Genomic DNA, 14,996 nt, shown 5'->3' on the forward strand with positions numbered 1-14,996 from the left:
TTCTGCTGTTAACCAAGATCAAGATTTAAAAAAAAAAATCAAAATCATAAAATCAAAATCTTCTGATATGCAGCCTCATGAATCTTAGGCAATTTTTTTAAGCGACATAACATGGAAAAAAGATGAAAGATGCTGAGGTTGAAGTTTTCCAAACGAATTCATAATATTTACAATACGGTATTGTAATTTTAGTTTTCATAACACTGATCCTACTCCTTTATTTCTGTAGTTAGCTCATATCAAAACAAAAGCTAGTGCATTTTTCACTGAAATCCTATTTTTTTTCTTTTTTGGTAGGAAATTCTGAGTAATAGAAAAAAATAAAAATAATAATTCTTCACATTTAAATAGTATCTTTGATCTGAGGCCTTCCTGTATGGTATTTTTATAAGCCATATGTGTTATTATTTTTTTTGGTAGGTCACATTAAAGTCCTAGGATGTCTAGACCACTGATATTATGGGAGCTCTTCAAAGTAACACAATGACATTTAATAATAAACTCAGCTTTTTCTTCAGTTGTACCTTACATCCAGGAAGTGCTGAACCTTTTAGTTTTAACAATGTTTCATCACCCTATGTATTTTAGTTTTTCAGCCAGAAAAACTGAATCCAGGCAAATTCTAAAGAAGAATCCATATATTTGTGATGTTTATTAGTAGCAGTAGCAAGTAATTATGAGGTATCTACTCTGTTCTGGTCATTGTTCCAAGTGTATTACAAGTGTTAACTCATTTAAGCCCCTCAACCCTATGAGGTAGGTTATGATGCCCCCATTTTACAGATGAGGAAACTAAGGCAGAAAGAAGAGAGTAACCTGGTTCAAGAGCTGACCACTGGTCACTCACAGAGCTGGGACTTGACTCCAGCAGTCTGGCTCCAGACCCCACAGTCATCACCTCCACCCTCATGCGGGGAAACTGAGGCTCATTAAAGGTTAGTAACTAGAACATTTTCCCAAAATTCCCATATACTCACTCCCCCATGGTAACATTCCATCAGCATGCCCACTCAAGAAAGAAATAAAAAGCTCTCTACATCAGTATTGTTGACATTACTCTTTTGTACCTGATAGTAAATGCTTCAGCTGTCAGATACTGGATCCTCACATATATTAAAACATACAGCAAGAAAGAGCAAAGTGTATGCTAGTCTTAATTTCTGAGCAGATTGAGTTTCACATCAAATATTTCATCTTCTTCCAATATATAATCCAATTACTTCCAAATCTCCATTATTATTTTCATTGTATATTCATGCATTGCAAGAAATTTGAAAAAAAAACAAAAACACCTGAAAAACTTTCAGGAATGGGTCAAATCCATTTCGGAACCACTTACTGCTATTTTTTATTGGATTACTCGAGGTCACATTGGTGAAAACTGCTATCATCTGTGAAACATTTTAAATCCCTTGACTCAGAAGCACACTGGTCAAACTTGATTTTTAGTGAGTTCTTTTACCAGACATTACCTTACCCCTAGGATGTCAACTCTAGCTCAGGGAAACAGACTTATTTTCTCCCTCAGAGGAAGACAGAATGACCTTTGAAGCTGATGTAACCGCAATTAAGGAGCAGTGATAATGACTGCTCTAGAATCATTCTTTATGAAACTTGTAAGGACACAGAGTTTAGCAGCAAAGCAGGCTTCTGGGTTATTTAATTATTTTAAATTTATTTGATCACTTATTTCTTTATTTCATGCCTTGCTCCACCAAGGATTCAAAGTTCATCCTTTTTTTTTTTTTTAAGGTATGCTGCTTAAGAATTTTTATCTTCCAAGTGACAGATTTATTCATAGCTATAGGCAATGCTTCCCTTATTTTTCTGACATTCTTCCACTCTTATGGCAGGTAAGATCTTAGATCCCCAAAAATATGAATGTTCCTCCCAACAGAATCCCTCTCCAACTCCGCCCCCCCACCACCAATTTCCTAGGTATCTCTTTAAAGGAGTCCAGAAATTAAATTTAGAACTATTAGGCCAAGCACAATAAAACAACAAAAAAAGGTTATTTAGTGTGTGGAAATTGGCTTTATCTCTCATGCACTTGCTTCTTTTATTAAGGAATCCATGAGGCCTACCTTCTCCCCATCTGCCAAAATGGGCTGACATCAGTTTGAGGCATTCAGAGTTATCAAGGGGTGTGAGGGGAGGAGGGGCGCCAGGAGGAGGGGGCGGACCGGCGGGCTTGCAGAGCCCGGCCATGTCATAAGCATTCTTTCCAAAGGAAACCAAGTTAAAAGGCTGATAAACCCCAATCTCTCTTCACAGCTTGCCTTCGGAGCCCCTTAATGCAACTCCCTCATTTGTTCATCAGCACTTTATGAGAAAATAAACAAAAACACGGCCTGTTTCCTCATTGTCAGCACATCAGAACACTTCCTGCTCAGAGAGGCCACCAACCCGCCCAAAGAGTCAGGGGACCACTCTCTATTTTGCCTCCACTTTTTAACAGCTCGTTTTCTAAGCTGAATTCCAAGGGCCTAATCAAATCTGAAGCCCCCTCTGGGTGGATTAGATGTCCTAGATTCCAATGCTCTGCAGGACAGGAGGCTCCCCTGGAAGGATCAGTGGGTGAGCTACACTGAAACCACGAGGTTGCTTCCTGTTTCTCCATTCTTATTTTACCTTAAAAAAAAATTAAAAAGTGGGCTAAGGAAAAGGAGAAACGCTTAAAATAAATAACTTTTCACCGAATCACCAGTTCTATAAGGTACTGTAAATTCTATAGCTGTTGTAACATTCTCCAATCAATTCAATCCTTCCAGATTTTTCACTAAATCTGATGAAAAAAAGCAAGCAGGAAAGAAAGGGAAAGGAAGGAGAGGAGAGGAGACGGGAGGGGAGGGGAGGGGAGGGGAGGGGAGGGAAGGGAAGGGAAGGGAAGAGAAGGGATAGTCACTGAAAATATAAGAGCTGTTGGGTTATGACTCTTATGTTTAAATTCCCAACGGGCTAAACGGTGCCCTGAGATAGTCCTAGCACTGATATCTCCTTCTTGAAGAGATGTGAACATTTGAAAAGGAGAAGCACAGAGAGTTTAGCCGGAGGGTGCAGCCAAGATTCTGGATGGATGCTGGAATGCTCCAGTGGCTCCGAGGTGTGGTGGGTTCCCACCATGCCAACTTTTAGGGGTCTGGCATTTAAAATGCACGAGTACTGTGGAGCTGCAGTTCAGGCCACAGGCTCTGGAGCCTGACTTCTTGGGTTCACACTGTAACCCCAGCACATGCTATCTCTGAGAACTTAGATGAGTTCCTTAAACTCTCTAAGCCTCCCTGTCTGCCTCACAGGGTGATTATGACGATTAAGTGAGGTGGTGGATGGAAAGAGCAGGGGCCTGGGCCACTGGGCTAAAGAAATGTTTACTGTTAATATCAGATGACATGCATGACTTCCAACATTTCTTACACTGTGCAGATTATGGGCATAATCCTAAGGGGCTGTTTTTCTTTAAGAAAAAAAGAAAGAAAGAAAATACAGACACAGTGGAAACTAACTTTAATATATTTGCTAAGGAGTAGAATTCAGGGTAAGTTGCATCTATCTTAGAACCCACGCAATGGGGGCTTTATTATCACAAAACAAAGGCTTCATTTAGAAACAAAGCAAACTCTTGGCATGAGCCTGGGGCCCTAGCATACTTTGGAACCAAAATCCTAGAGAAATAAGTGAAGATTGCCACTGACTGTGTAATCATGTGCTCTTGGACAAGACACTTAACCTCTTGGTGTTCTCATCTAAAAAAAATGAGCTGGACGAAAAGGTATCAAAACTCCTGACAGGTCTCATTTCACCCTAATGTTCCATAATTCTACTTAATGCCATGACTGTCTGAAGTAGAATAAAACCAGATGATGAGAGTAATAGCCCCCAAGCTCTCACACCCTAGGATAAACAATTTAGCACTATATCGTTTAGACTCCCATGAATATGCTATTGCTGAAAGTCTTTTAGTCTTGTCTCCCCATCTAGGTTAAAAACTCTTTGAAGACAGAGATCATGCATCATTCTTCTCATTCTTCATTGTCCTCTGCCCAGCATTAAACACACCGTAGCCATCAGGAATGTGCGTAAGTAGAGCCTAATTCCAAAAGCCACCCATGATATGACTTCATAGGCATAATTCCGTAATCCATCCATGTTATAACTTCACGGTCATGCTGGATACCTGTTGCTCAATCACAGCAACTTAACCCAAAACAGGCATCAGTGAGAACAGCCAGGCATGTGACTCAGTAAATCATATTTCTAGCCTTTCATTTGTTCACAAATATGTATTTAATAACTGTGATTATCAGGCACTGTGCTAGACATCAGGGATGCTCTACACCCGCATCACAACCCTGAAGGTTCTCACGTAGACAATGTGGAAATCACATATGTGCACCAGTGGAGCATAACTAGAAACCGAACTGGGTCAACAACCCTTTTTTCTCAATCTATGCCCCCCCCTTCCAGATGAAGGGGCTTCCCAGTTCATCCCTGGAGTTTTATTAGTATTTACTATGTCAACAGGTACAGTATTCCTAAGTTTAAAGAAAAACAAGCATGCATTTACAGGGCTTTGTACAGGTCTAAAACCTAGTGTTTATCAACAATATTTTGATCTTTCTTAAAGCGGAAATATAATACTGCAGACTGGCGACACTTATTCCTAGAAGCCTTCTGAACTTAGCATTTCCTGCTGCTGTGTTTCTGGTCTTAAGTACATCAGCAAAATACTCTGTGGTCTGTAGATTATCTGTAAACCAACTGACAGGTATCCAATGCAGACCATGCAAGGACATTACTTCGCCCCTATCGCTGCCCTCAGATGATGTTGTGAAAAGTAAAAGTTCATCAGATGCGACTGGGTTCACGATGGACCCGCACTGTGAATTCCTAAGGCTGAAAGGCCGATTGCAATTTATCACTCCTCCTGCTTATCAGCCATAGAGTGACTTTCCTCCATTTAAATAGCAGCCGGCTTCCCTCCTATGGCTCCATCCCTGTTGCCAAGGTTCTCTAAATGCTAATGAGGAGATAGAGAACACTCTGTGATCTTGTAAAGTGCTCACCCAGCAATCTGGCAAAAACAGAGTGTAAACATCATGCCTGGATACCTGCATTTGTTGGTCAAGGATCAATGCAGAAATGACCACCACAGAGGCTGTGTCTGCCACCACAAAAAGAAACAGAATATTCAAATGTTTTTCTAGAAGTTTCAGATGTGTTGAACATAATACTAGGAAAACCGATACACTTATATCGATGATTATTTGTGGCAATAAACAAGGACAGGAGATTGAAATTATAATTCTCACAAACTTAAGCATATTATATAAAGACATAACTTGGTTCTATGGAAAATATTTGAGATAGGAATATGTGAACGGATCCAAACGATGTGAATAATAGCATCTGGATGCTTAGTTAGCAAATAAGAGAATCAGCAATACTGTGTCTGACAGCTGCTGTGGTTTCCTGGATAGGAAAATCAACTTGGAATTGAGAGGTCTCTGTTTGATCCAATAAATGTTCATTGAGAGCATTCCCAGCTTCATCACAAATAACAATGAGTGAACATTATAAAGTCATACCTAATCCCTAAAGTCTTCAGTGAAAGGATCCAGGCTGAATAGGTTTCTTAAGGCTCTGAGTCATCAGCAGTATTTATAAGAAGTATGCAAGATAATCAACCAACAGATTATTCACTTGAAAGCTAGAACAGAATCCTGTGTGATGACTTCTTTGAAAACTCACCTGCAAATTTCAGATATACCTCAAGTGTCGCAGAATCTCAGAGCTGGACGCATCCTCAAGAGGTCACAAAATGAAGTAACACTTGACACATAGCCATATATAAGTAAATCCACCTAGACAGAACAATTAGGAAATCATAAGGGACCTGAAACTGCGCAGAAATCAAGATGAGATGATTCCCAGAAGGAAGCAACAAAGATAAAATGCTGAGCCAGGATTACAAAATCAAAGTTAACCTCAAAACCATCAGAGAAATATGTCCTCTTGGGAATGCTTGTAATTTCAATTCAGCATAACTTCTTTTGAGTTTTTATTCATTAATGTCAAGCCTGGTTTTAAACTTAATGGCTAAGGGTCAAGTTCAGACACAAAAAGCATAGGCGTGCAAGTAGATACAACCTGACGTGTTTATCTTTTCAGCGCACACTTTCTGCTGCAGGCGTGTGCCAGATGTAGCAGCAGCTGTAGGAAGTTGTTTATCTACCCTCTTGACCTTTGTGAAGTGTTAGGAGATGGTAAAAATCATGTTTTTAAATTATAGGCGTCTCCTTTTAAACTAGTATCTTCTTAGCATCAGTCAAAACACATCAATAAAGGCATAAGAAGGTCAAGAAGATACGATTGCATCCCAATGATATCTGTAAAAACATACTTCTGCAATGATTTACAATGCAACAAGGGCTCTCTGCTTATTTCCAAATTCACTTCATTTACTCAACATTCAGTAAATATTTATTGCACTCCTACTGTCTGCCAGGCACAATTAAAAACTGCAAATCAAATGAATTCTAATACCTGTAATATTTGTGTCTTGCCTGAATTTCTACAAATGTCATTTGTGCTTTGCAAATTTATCCTTTAAATTTTTCAAAATCTATTAATATTCCAAGGATGAAAGATGCCTCAAAATCTTTAGGTGTACTTATTAAGAAAACATTATTGGGGGGGGGGCGGTTCACAGCCAAATGTAAAGATTTCAGAGGCAAATGCCACATCCTTCTTACAGAGAAGAGCGCTTTGGCCAAGCTTCAGGGCCACACAGCTTCTGTACTGATGGGTCACCATTCAGGTCTGGAGGGATTACACTAAATGCAAGTGGGACTGATCTATCAACCTAATCACTCATGAGAAATAATAACAATGTCATTAGCTAAGTTTCCAAAACAACCTAGTTCCTGCTTGAAAGTCAATCCCTCAGAAGCATGCTAAGACTTACTTTTGTTATGACATTTGGATGAAGTCACAAAAGTTCCTTTGGTCTTTCTCTGTCAACGTCAACGTCCTCTGGGGAAACCAGTGTGGTGATATCAAAAAACAAAAGGAAACAAATCAGAGTCTCCAAAGAGAAAGACGCAAACAATAATTATTTTTAAGAAACCCAGTTAGTTTTTCATTTTGGCCAAGGAATAATTAGAAAATATACTTACTGCTTTCCCCAAAAGGTCAGCTTACAACCAAAATCAAAATGTATTCTCATACTTCTTTGAATCATGGCTATTGATTTGCCAGAATTCTCCTAACCCAATAAAATACTTGTAAACATGGACATTCACATTAAACTATATTTAGACATATTTAGTATGTGTATATAATTTAATTATATAGGTACAGATAAATTCTTTGGGATTCTAAGTTAGAGAACTGACACAAAGTTTTATTTGTCTTTGAGATGTGTACACATACGTGTGTCTATGCATGGCTGCGTGTGTGTGTTGGCAAGGATTGACAGATGTGGCCCTTGCCTTCAAGGAGCTCTTAATCTAGTAGTTGCATGTTAAATCTGGTTCACTTGACATGATTTTCTCTGACAATCTTTGTTTATATAGTAAAAGGCCATTCATTCACTGAGCAGTGATAGGGTATAAGATTTTGAATTTTCATCTTTCACAACGGGCTGTCTTGTTTTCCATTCAGTTAGCCTTAAATCGAAATCAGCCTTAAAACTCTCTGAGTCTCAACGTTTTGCTATCACTTCAACTTGCCTTAGAGAGATGACATAAGTCTTTCAAAACAACAATTTTTAAGCATTCTGAGGCAATGACAACCTGTTGGACTGAATTTCCAGTTGCACAAATTGTAGCTGTTCCATCTGAGGGAATGACTGTGGTAGAATTAAAAAAAACATGAAATAAATTCTGAAAATATTTTCAGATGTCAAAGAATGAGACTATCATTCAATCACTCAATAAATATGGCCTAGATATCTACTTGGTGCTAGTTGTTGCAGCAGAAAATTGCTTCCAAATGTCCTCTTCACTCACTTCAGAGCCACAGTAAATCATGATGACCAAGTCTTGGCCATGGTCATAGAAAAACAGCCCAAATTGCTGTCCTGTGAAATTTTTCTTAGGATTCCTATGAGTGTGTTGATGGGGACAATGTTGAGTGTTACTGAAGGCAAAAAATATGTGTATGACTGGAGTGATATATAGACTATTCATAGGGTGTGATTTATATAAATATGGTGTGATTTTAGAAAAAAGTTAATGGTCCCTATGACACCAAAAGCACAGACAACAAAAGAAGAAAATAAATAAACAGGACTATATCAAAAGTCCAAACATCTGTGCCAAAAGACACAATCAACAGAGTGAAAAGTCAAACCATGGAACAGAAGAAAATACCTGCAAATCATAGATCTGGTAAGAGGTTATTATCTAGAATAAACAAATAAATCCTACAACTCAACAACAAAAAACAAACAACCCAATTAAAAAATGGGCAAAGAATTTGAATAGACATTTCTCCAAAGGAGATGTACAAATGGCCAATAAGCATACGAAAAGATGCTCAGCCTCACTAACCATTAGAGAAATAGAAATCAAAACCACAATGAGATACCACTTTATACCCATTAGGATGGCTATCAAATAAAGAGAAAATAACAAGTGTTGAAAAGGATGTGGAGAAATTGGAATCTTTGTGCACCAGTGATGGGAATGAAAAGTGGTTCATCCCTTACAGAAAATAATATGGTAGTTTTTCTAAAAAATGAAAAATAGAACTACCATATGATCCAGCAATTCTACTTCTGGGTATATATTCAAAAGAATTGAGAGCAGGGTCTCAAATATTTATACACCCACAACCACAGCAGCATTATGCACAATAGCCAAAAGGTAGAAGCAACCCAAATGTCCATCAATGGATGAATGGATAAATAAAATGTGGTATATACATACAATAGAATAGTATTTAGCCTTAAAAAGGAAGAAAATTCTGACAGATGCTATAACATGGATGAACCCTGAGGACATTATGCCAAGTGAAATACACTAGTCACAAAAAACAAATACCATATGATTCTACTTATGTGAGGTATCTAGAGTCATAGAGACAGAAAGCAGAATGGTGGTCTTCAGGAGCTGCAGAGTAGAGAGAAATGGCAAGTTGTTTAATGGGTATAGAGTTTCAGATCAGCAAGAATAAAGGAGTTCTGGAGATCTGTTTCACAATAATGTGAATATACTGAACACTTCTGAACTGTACACTTAAAATGTTAAGACGGTAAATTTCATGCTACATGTATTTTATCACAATTAAAAATAATGGTAATAAGTGAATGATCCCAATGCAATTTTACAAAGTTGATTTCTTTAAACAAATACTGTTCTCAATGTTTTTAAAATCTGCTATGTATCAATTGGAGTCAACAGAGGGCCAGCAACCCAAAGGGAATGTGGAGTCCTAAATCTAAGACAAAGTCAGCAAGCATCTCTCCTCACAACTGATAATAGTAAAAATACCACACGACAAAAGGGATCTGGGAACAACTGATAATTGAATTATTCAGGGTTCACCAGAGAAACAAAGCCAATAGGATACATAGAGCGAGATTTATTTTAAGGAGATGGCTCACAACTGGCTCATCATTGTGAGGCTGTCAGGTCCAGAATCCATAGGGTAGGCTGCAGGCAGGAAATTCTGGCAAGAGTTGATGTTGCAGTCTTGAGTCCAAAGGCCAGAAACTCGGGCAGGGTTTCTATGTTACAGTCTTGAGGCAGAATTCCTTCCTCTTTAGGGGACCTCCATCTTTGGCTTTAAGACCTTTGACTGATTAGATGAGGCCCACCCCACCACAGAGGATAATCTGCTTATTCAACATCTACTGATATAAAATGTTAATCTCACTTAATAAGAATAATCTCATTTAAATGTTAATCAGTTAAAACTTAATGTTAATCTCATCTAAAAAATACCTTCACAGCAACATCTACACTGGTACTGGACCAAACAACTGGTACTGTAACCTAGCTAAGCTCACAACTAAAATTAACCAACACAGTTATGACACATATTTTCTTTTAAATGAACCTATCTGTGTTTGTATAAGTGAATTTCTAATTCCAAGTAGTGAACTTGGGAAATTATACACTATTTCATTGATGCTTTCTTTGTTCTCTTTTGCTAAGTCTCTGTCTGTACAAGGCAGAGCCCAACCCAAGCAAAAAAAGAAAATTAATCTTTTTGCTTATAGTAATTTTTTAAAATAGCCCAAATGTTATTATTCAGTTTATTTAATTATTTAGTTAAAATAACTTTGTTCCAAAGAAGTTGGGACCATTTTTAAAAATCAAATTCACTTTCAAAGTTGAAAATTTACCACCTTTGAGAATTTTTAAAAGCATGTGTCACTAGAAACCACAGCACAGGTGGCATTTAAAAAACTAATTCAAATATCAGCATCACTGGATTTAGTGTAACGCTCCCAAAGGTAAAATCTTCCAAAAGCTGCCCTCACTCTTCCAGATGTATAAGCTCTGGTCATTTATACTTAAACCTTTGAGCTAAATTGTAACTATGAAGTTGCAGTACTGGGAATTGTGATGTGAAAGAATATCATAATAACAAATATAAAAGATCTCAATCACCCTGTTCATGATAGGGAAAACTATCTATAGGAATGTGATTAAACAAATGATAGTACTAACTTAAACTGGATAGAATACTGTGTAGCTGTCTATAATGGGATAGGCAGGGACAGGAAATGTACAGTCTCTATTCAGGCAGTGAAACTTCTAAGATTTGTATGCAACTTTTGCATGCATGTTCACTTTTCTAGGGCAAGAGACCCTAACTCTGAATCAATGTGTTATAACCCCCCAAAAAAGTTAGGAAACAGTGCAGCAGAAGAATATTTAATGCAATGGTAAAATGTTCAAGTTATACTGCTAAGTGAAAAGGCAAAATATTAAAGAGCTCATACAGTGAGCTCATACAGTACTTAAAACATTTTGATGTACGCTTTGTAAGTAATAATGGAAAAATATACACCAAAATGTTAGTAGGAATAATCTCTGAGTAGTGGGATTACGTATAATTTTTGTTGTTACTGTCTTATTTTGTTTTGCTGTTGGCTTGTCTGTATTTTCTCAATTTTCTACAATGATATGTATTGCTTTTATAAAGAAGAAAAAGTAAAAATTTAAGTTGGAAATGGAAAGTTGGAGAATGATTTGTCAGTATGTCATCAACACAGTTCAGACTACATGAGTTCTAATTCTAGTCAACTGATCCTTGTTGATATTAATAGTAGCTGTAATAATAATACAGTAGCAATTATAATGATAATAATAACAAACCATTTTATAACAACCTGTGCAAATGATCCCCCTGTTACTTGATTGGGCCTGGTATGTATCTAAATATAAATCAATTAGCTGGAATTTGGGTTTATAAATTAGTTTAGTGTGAATGTAGTTGACACAAATCAATCTCCCTTGGTCAGTCCAACCATGTGTGGGAAGAAAATCAAATTTCTGAACTTGCAAAATTAAAATACCTATATAGTTGTACCTGTGATTCTCTTATGATCCCTCAAGTTTGAAAAAGGTATAAGATACTTACAGAAAATAATGGCAGTCTCTCTCAAAAGAATCAGATTCATGAATAGATTAACTCCATTTTTAAACTGTGTATCTCTAACTTTTTCTTAAAATGTTGGTATTATCACCTATCTGCTAGCAAATATTAGCAGCTAACAAAATAAATGATAAAATAGCAAATAAATATTAATAAACAATACCTAGTTCAATAGCTCATTGTTATTTTTTCACAGACAATAATGTTTTAGGTTCTGCATCAGTTTGGGACCTCCAGGAAATGGGACTTCCAGGAAACAGAAACATAACAGATTTACTGGGGGAAATGTTTATGAAGGACAAAGGGGAGTGGGGGCAGGAGTAGCCCAAGAGCAACTCAGACCGTGTTTCTAGAGAGGGAGGGAAGGAGGACATGGTACAAGAGCCTCAGACTGCAGTGACCTCTGTGAAGGTCTCAGCCAGACTTGTGGGCGCCTCAGAGAGACGACTGCCCATTGAGAAGTTTCACATTGAACAAAAATGACCCAGCTCTAGTACCTCCATTATGCCCAGTCATTAGCTGGGGAGAACGTGGCCTCAGGGTGAAGGCCAGAGCAGACCCCAAAGGTGCAAGAGCTGACAGCTCACTGTTTTCCTGCAGCAGGCTCTCTCTTGAAGGGACAGCTGAGTGGCATATTTAGGTCGTTGCCACAGGTTGATTTGTTTTATAATCATACATGTAGATTTATTTTTTGCTACTAAAATTGTTCTTTGTTCTTGTGTTGGAATTAAATATACCATTCTGCCCCCATGTCCCAAATAAGAGCATGATAGTCCTAATTGAAGTCTACAACAACTATGATTTCCAGGTGTATTACCACTTTAACAATTTTGAGACTCTATTCTGATTTCAAGTCAGAAGATTTGGACTCAAATCCTAGCTTCATCACTTTCTACCTATAATGTCTTGAGCAAGACACCTGATCTTGCTGAACCTAAGTTTCCTGATCTCTAAAGTGGGAATATCCATGCCTTACTCCAGAGAATTGTTTTAAAGACTAAATATAATAACATATGTGAAACCCCCTGGCATATAGAAAGTGCTCAATAAATGTTTGTTTTTAAAATGGAAAACAACAACCCTAACAGGTACTATTGCATGTAGCTTGTCAACATTCCCTTACTTTACCTGGACAAGTTACCTAACTCTTACAAGCCTCAGTTTCCTCATCTATAAAATAGAATAATAGTTCTCCCTATGGCACTGAGTTACTGAAATGATTAGATTAAATAATGTAAAGAGAGGATTTATCACATTACCTGACACACAAGAAGTCCTCAGCAAATGGGATTAGTAAATAATTAGGATTACTTACTATCAGTAAGTAATTCATTTTAATTTTGAAGTTCAGAAAAATTCGATTTATTATATTATAGATTACATGACAATCTTAGTCTCATAGGAACTAATAATATCTCAATTGTTATTCTCAGACTTGACCTTTCCTTTGAAGTAAGTGCACACAAATACCCCTACTGTCGGCCCTTGGTATCTGTGGGTTTCACTGACTGACTGAATCCACAGATCAGAGGGCTGACTGTATTAATTGTATGACACCATTTTATATGTAAGGGACCTGAACATCTGAGGATTCTGGTATCCACAGGGACCCCTGGAACCAATCCCCCACAGATACTGAGGGACACTGTACTTGCCAAAGATGACCCAGTGCTGTACGGTAATAACTAGACAGAGATAACAAGCAGCCTTACTTTCTTGATCATCTGTTTTCAAATTCACTCCTCTGACAGAAACACATGCTTAGTTTTTTCCACATAGATTTTGACATCTGTTAGTCATGGATTATTATTATTACCATTAAAAATAATAACAACAATGATATATTTTTTTACCTGAAAGCCTCAATTTCTTTTAGGTATTTTTCTCTAGTTTGGGAGCTTCAGCTGGACATTTAAAACATAAATTGGCACTTCAGTTTTAATCAGAAACTGGCTGAGGTAGAATCCGGGACCTAAGCATTTTAAAGCCTAGTTATTCAGAAGCCAGGTAGGGGCTAAATCCACTTCAGTTTTAGTCAGAAAGTGGCAGAGGTACAATGCAGGGCCCAAGCATTTAAAGCCTAGTTATTCAGAAGCCAGTTAGGACCTAAATCCATTCAGTTTTAGGCAGAAACTTACTGAGGTAGAATCCACGGCCTAAGCATTTTCAAGCCTAGTTATTCAGAAGCCAGGTAGGGGCTAAATCCACTTCAGTCTTAGTCAGAAACTGGGTGAGGTAGGATCCAGGGCCTAAGCATTTTAAAGCCTAGTTATTCAGAAGATGGGAGCTTCCGGCAAGATGGCGGAAGAGTAAGACGCGAAGATCACCTTCCTCCCCACAGATACAACAGAAATACATCTACACGTGGAACAACTCCTACAGAACACCTACTGAACACTAGCTGAAGACCTCAGACCTCCCAAAACGCAAGAAACTCCCCCACATACCTGGGTAGGGCAAAAGAATAAACAGAGACAAAAGCATAGGGACGGGACCTGCACCAGTGGGAGGGAGCCGTGAAGGAGGAAAGGTTCCCACACACTAGGAAGCCCCTTCGCGGGCGGAGACTGCGGGTGGCGGAGGGGGGAGCTTCGAAGCCGCGGAGGAGAGCACAGCAACAGGGGTGCGGAGGGTAAAGCGGCGAGATTCCCGCACAGAGGATCAGGGCCGACCGGCACTCACCAGCCCGAGAGGCTTGTCTGCTCAGCCGCCGGGGCGGGCGGGGCTGGGAGGTAAGGCTCGGGTTTCCGTCGGAGCGCCGGGAGAGGACTGGGGTTGGGGGCGTGAACACAGCCTGAAGGGGGCTAGTGCGCCACGGCTAGCCGGGAGGGAGTCCGGGGAAAAGTCTGGACCTGCCGAAGAGGCAGGAGACTTTTTCTTGCCTCTTTGTTTCCTGGTGCGCGAGGAGAGGGGATTAAGAACGCTTCTTAAGGGAGCTCCAGAGACGGGCGCGAGCCGCGGCTAAAAGCGCGGACCCCAGAGTCGGGCATGAGACGCTAAGGCTGCTGCTGCCGCCACCAGGAGGCCTGTGTGCGAGCACAGGTCACTCTCCACACCCCCTTTCCGGGGAGCCTGTGAAGCCCGCCACTGCCAGGGTCCCGGGATCCAGGGACAACTTCCCCGGGAGAACGCACGGCGCGCCTCAGGCTGGGGCAACGTCACGCCGGCTTCTGCCGCCACAGGCCCGCCCCGCACTCCGTGCCCCTCCCTTCCCCCGGCCTGAGTGAGCCAGAGCCCCCGAATCAGCGGCTCCTTTAACCCCGTCCTGTCTGAGCGAAGAACAGACGCCCTCTGGCGACCTACACGCAGAGGCGGGAACAAATCCAAAGCTGAGCCCCTGGGGGCTGTGAGAACAAAGAAGAGAAAGGGAAATCTCTCCCAGGTGC

The 14,996-nt window shown here is 39.5% G+C and overlaps 1 long non-coding RNA gene across 2 annotated transcripts in view; it reads right to left on the bottom strand.

Annotated features, from left to right (window-relative positions):
* Positions 1-14,669, bottom strand: part of LOC307185182 — a 60,933-nt gene extending 46,264 nt beyond the window's left edge. For both annotated transcript variants that reach the window (XR_013827900.1, XR_013827901.1), the window contains exons 1-3: positions 14,293-14,669; positions 6,965-7,032; positions 5,749-5,861 (exon numbers count right to left, since the gene is read on the bottom strand). This is a non-coding gene — a long non-coding RNA (uncharacterized lncRNA). The remainder of the gene's footprint in view (positions 1-5,748; positions 5,862-6,964; positions 7,033-14,292) is intronic.
* Positions 14,670-14,996: the final 327 nt, after the last annotated feature.

This window comes from Stenella coeruleoalba (genome assembly GCF_951394435.1).
Source record: "Stenella coeruleoalba genome assembly, chromosome: 4".
In the NCBI taxonomy this organism is placed as follows: domain Eukaryota; kingdom Metazoa; phylum Chordata; class Mammalia; order Artiodactyla; family Delphinidae; genus Stenella; species Stenella coeruleoalba.